At 43.0% G+C, this 5,062-nt stretch overlaps 2 long non-coding RNA genes across 2 annotated transcripts; one reads left to right on the top strand and one right to left on the bottom strand.

The window, feature by feature from the left end:
• Positions 1–1,153: 1,153 nt before the first annotated feature.
• Positions 1,154–2,987, top strand: LOC307028955. The gene is made up of 2 exons (XR_013805177.1): positions 1,154–1,400; positions 2,264–2,987. It is a non-coding gene; the product is annotated as an uncharacterized lncRNA (long non-coding RNA).
• Positions 2,988–3,197: 210 nt separating this feature from the next.
• On the bottom strand, positions 3,198–4,529 carry LOC307030511. Its single transcript, XR_013805676.1, has 2 exons — positions 3,518–4,529; positions 3,198–3,297 (listed from the first exon to the last, which is right to left on the bottom strand). It is a non-coding gene; the product is annotated as an uncharacterized lncRNA (long non-coding RNA).
• Between the last annotated feature and the right edge of the window lie 533 nt (positions 4,530–5,062).

Below are 5,062 nucleotides of genomic sequence, written 5' to 3'. Positions count from 1 at the left end.
TCAAACCGCGTGCAAGCTGGGAGAGCCAGACCGCAGTTCATTTCCTCATATTCCAAACGAGATATTACGGTAGCAAATCACCCGGTTCTTTACGACCGGAACTATTTACCGGGATACAAACCGGAGGAACCAGGCATGGAGGGAGGTGGCAGAGACAGTGGGTGAAACTGATAGTTTTTTCACCTGTTTGGAGAGTTTATATCCAGTTTACTTCGTTTTAACATTGCTATTGCTTTGTATGTCGGGGGCGGGAGATTCATGTGATTGGTTGCTCGCAAAAAATCGCCAAGCTTCAGACACGCCCAGCTTCAAGATTTTTTCATGCCTGTAGTGTAGATGGGCCGTCATTGAGTATTTTACAAAGAGTGAAACAGCGCCCCTCTAGATGTTATGGTGAAACAGTAGATTGCACTCAGTTGCGAGAGGAGGCCAGCCGAAATGTGCTTCCCTTGGTGAAAAAAAATGCAGGGATTGACCAATCAGATGAGGCTCACGTCCTGCCCCTGCCAACCTGTGATTGGTCAGGGCCATGCCAAGGGAAGCCAGAGGCGGCTGGTTTCCCTTGCCTCACAATCCAATCAAATCGCATCAACTTAGTGGTGCAGTGACGCGTCCCAAAAAGCGGAAGTAAGCTGCGCCCGGTTTCCCTCGACAAAATAACAATGGGATTTCTCCATAGGATTTTGGAAAATAGCTCGAAAAAAGGTCAGTGGAAAACGAACCTGTTAGGTAAATGCAAGTTTTGTCCAGTCGGATAATATCCACATGTCTACCCTACTTTTATAATTTTCGAATCATAAATCTAATCGATAAAAGATAGATAGCGTCACTGCACCACTTTCACCGCCGTTAGAAAGTAGCAAGCAACTGAAGCAAGTGCAATTATGGAGGGTGGAGATTTGGAGTATTTAATCAAAAATAATTGGACTAAACTTCCGCTGCAGCAGCAATAGAGAGGCGAAGTCCCTCCCCTTCCGGGAGCCTCCATGGGACCCCGGAAGCGGAAAATTATACATTGAATTCAATGGAGAGAGAAAACGTATCTTTTGATCCCGTTTGAATTGTGCCACGAATGACACATATGATGTTTGTCAATTTAAAAGAACATTTTGCAAGTCAAAAAAATTTAAATGTGGCGTAAAACTGTGAAGTAACACATTTTTTTGTGTTAAGCCGCTCAGTGAACTACATGTCTCTGGTCCCGCACAATACGCGTCACCAACACAAAGATGGCCGTCACGTTGGCACATTTAACCTCATTCTTTCAGAATGAGAATAAAAGTATAAAACGAGGTGAAAATCACTACAAGTCCGGGCACGTTGAGAGCTGTACATACACGAAAGGGGAGTTAGTCGGTTCTGTAAGAGCCAGCATGCGGGACCGGCTTTACAAGGTTTCGGTGAGTAATATGAGTGCAATGTTAACAGGTTAATGTCAGTCAATAAGGAGGAGAATGAAAAAGAAGATGATGAACCACAGACCCGGCATATAATGACTGCAGTGTGCAGGGCTGTGTTAATTTATGTTACTGTTATCAATAGCATTAGTTGACTGAGAAAACCGTCAAGAAAAAAAGTTTAGCGATGTTACGAGTCGACTAGCATAATATGAACCACGGCTGTGATTGACAACCTGGACAGCCAGTCAGAAGCTAGAATGCCAACCTAGAGAGCCAATCAGAACCTAGAACGGGTGTACTGTATACGGGTTTGTATGCTGTGGATAACATTAGTGTTCACAAGAACAAGGTACACTCCCGTGTTTTGTTTTAGTTGCTCTTCAGATTGAAGCGGCCAGTTTTATATCGACTATATGTGTGATCTCCTTTTTACATCTCGTTGTGTCATTTCAGTTTATTTGCTGTGTGTAGATTCAAGGATTTTGGTTATCTTGTCAATTTGTTTGGTTATCTAGGCACAGCTGTGTGTGACTCCCTCTGGTACACTGGTATGTTTTCCTAATGTAGAGAGCATTGATTAATTCATAAACTACACACTGAGTCTAGACCCTGACCAAATCCTTTTTTGTTGATCAAATGTTTTTCAAAAATGTAATACACATTTAAAAAAATACAATGTACAATCACAACCAATACAACACAAATTACAAAAAATTCAGAAAAAACAAACAACAACAATCAGACAAGAGGACAACATTTTGGAAAAATAAACCCTCCCACCCCCAGATCTGGACCATCCTTGTATTGCTCATTCAATCTATTATAGCATGTTAACAAACATGGTACTTACTTTATTTGTACAGATCTACATGGGAGAGGATGGCGCGATGCAGAGCGCTGTCTGTGGTTGTGCCCGGGGGATGTACAAATGCAGCCACGCTGCAGCATTGGCAATATTTGCCATGTGGCAGATCAGCTCCACAGAAGTTGAGTGCCAGTGGAGGAAGCCTGGCACTTCAAAAGTAGTCCAGCCGGTGTCTCAACTCTACCAACAACAAGAGGAGACATACAACCCACTGGCCAGAGACATCGCCACTGAGGAAGTAGACTTGTTCAGGTCTCCACTGAGGGGCGCAGCGTGGCATGGCATGGCTTTTGTCACCTGAGCCAGAGCTGCAGCCTCAACATCAGGCCATTTTCAACGTGCCGGAGCTGGTGAAGGAGCGTGGGGGTCGGGGGCTTGAGGCAATTCTTGCCTCAATGCGACTGAGCAGAGACCATTAAGCTGCCATCCAGACAGCCACCGTAGGACAGCGGACAAATCCTCAGTGGCAGTTACACAGGCAGGGCAGGTTGACAGCCAATAATTTTGGTGCTGTGCTGAGGTCGGGACTTTCATCCACTCCATGCGCGTCCCTCATGAAGAGGGTGCTAGGGGGGTACAATTTAGACGGAGTCATGGCTGTCAACTGGGGAGTTGTAAACGAGGTGTGTTTGGCCAGTGTGTTTGGCCTTTTAAGTGTGACACATATGTAGTGATAAATGCTTCACCTGACCACTGTTCCTAAATAAAAAAAGTTTTCTGCATCGTCAGTCATTTTTTCCAAATAATTACCAATATTTCACAAATTTTTCATGTAAACTTAAGAGCACAGCTGTATGTTGAGTGTCAGCTTTGCTTGGTTCATCTTACTGGGTGGGGGGGGGCAGCTACATGGATGTCGGTGCAGTCCACAATCATTTTGCAGTTGAAAGCAGAATGAATTTATTATTGACTCAGAATGAAGCACAACTTCATGTCATACAGTACATTGACTTTATTTGTAATTGTGTAAAAACATATGAGCATTGATTAGCAAGCAGGACCTGCAGGAACAGAGAACGGTGATGGATGGAGCTGGGGAGAGAGAAGAATAAAGAAAACAGATCAACTTTATTATCGGATATTAAAAATTCAATTTCAAAACAAGTTGCCACTCCTACAGTTTTCTAGTATGTAAAGATGATTTCACATGACCTATGCAAAATATCACACTCAATACATGTGTGTCTCTGGGGGGTGCATTGTGCCTTTGATGTATATAAATAATATACCATAACCAAATACTATCACGTACAGTGGAAATCAGGTTGCCAGAGCAGGTCAGTGTGCATGTTCCTCAGGGTCTCAGCAGTTACAGGTGAGGTAAAGACAATAAAAGAGAAACAGGTCAGTAACAACACTTTAAAGTAACAACACTGAATAATTATCTCTTTTAATAATGTTCTCTCAGTAATCACTCAACTACTGTCTTTCCAACAAACAGATTGACTCACTCTCACTGTCATCACAATGACACATGTCCAGAAGAATGTCACGCAAAGCTCCCTGCCTGCCTGCCTTCCTTCGACTCTCCCTGAACTGCTTCCTTAGCACCCGGTGGAGGGCGCAGCAGGCCACTCTTCAAATGTTTCACGAAATACTTACCATGATGACTACTCTTACTGTTTAACATTTTGGTGTACTTCATGTAATAAAATAATAACTTAATGGTAAGGCTACTAAAAATGACAAGGCTAAGTAATGTAATGCTAACTAACGTGCTCGCTACTCGTCGCTACTAGCTAGGTAGCTAACTTGACTATGTTCCATGCACAACATGTATATTACCTATGATATTACCTGATATGTCTGATCCAGCGACTCCTGGTCCTTTCATAAGACGGGAAGCGATAGAACGAGCAAGTGGTATGATCACTTTTGTGATTACAACATGGTACAAAGCACACAGGCATCTTGTAAAAGTGAATTTATTGGAGCAATCTCTTATATTTATTGGAGGGAATAAATCAGTTATGAAATCTTCTTCTTCGCTTTAATTACGAGTCGCAACCACTTGGAGCATTATCGCCTGTGACATCACATGCGCGACCCAGAATGGGATTTGGGATTTGTAGTCTTTGTAGTCGCGTATTTTTCATAGTCTTATATTTCAACAGTATTACGACAAAATGTGACTTTTTTGACATGGAAATGATTGTTTAAGATTGACAAACATCATATGTGTAGTTCGTGGCACAATTCAAACGGGATCAAAAGATACGTTTTCTCTCTCCATTGAATTCAATGTATAATTTTTCGCTTCCGGGGTCCCATTGACCGGAAGTAGATGGGCGTGACTTCGCCTCTCTATAACAAATACAATCTGATGACAGGCCAATGCCCAAACTGGAGCTATGTACAGCGAGGAACAAAGGAGCGAACCGGACGTAAAACGTTAAAGGTCTCCTGATTTAGTTTGTGAATGAATGCTTATTAGAGTTTCGGCTGGAGAGTGCATGCGGACCTGTCAGTCAGATAACAGGCGTGTGTAAGTCCTGCATCTGTATGATAAAAATGTGTGTAAAATGATACCGGGCGCTGTAATCACTAATCTGGTTACGTTATTACATTGACCACCACACACCCGGCCCCCACCCCAAAAGAAAGGACGTATTATTGGCTTCCCCTAATTTTTCCCCGCGCCACGCTACTGTACACAACGGCATTCACCTGCGTAAAATTCTTTGGTAAAGTCTTTGATCATGCACATCTTTTCACACTCTCCTAGTGACTACTAATTACTGGCATTTCCTTTGTCTGATTTGATGCGAAAGCCTCCCTAATCCCAGTTTCCCCTCTG

The sequence above is a fragment of the Notothenia rossii genome (genome assembly GCF_949606895.1).
Source record: "Notothenia rossii genome assembly, chromosome: 2".
NCBI lineage: Eukaryota > Metazoa > Chordata > Actinopteri > Perciformes > Nototheniidae > Notothenia > Notothenia rossii.
Note: the sequence above shows the minus strand (reverse complement) of the source record. Positions and strands in the feature narration are given on the sequence as shown.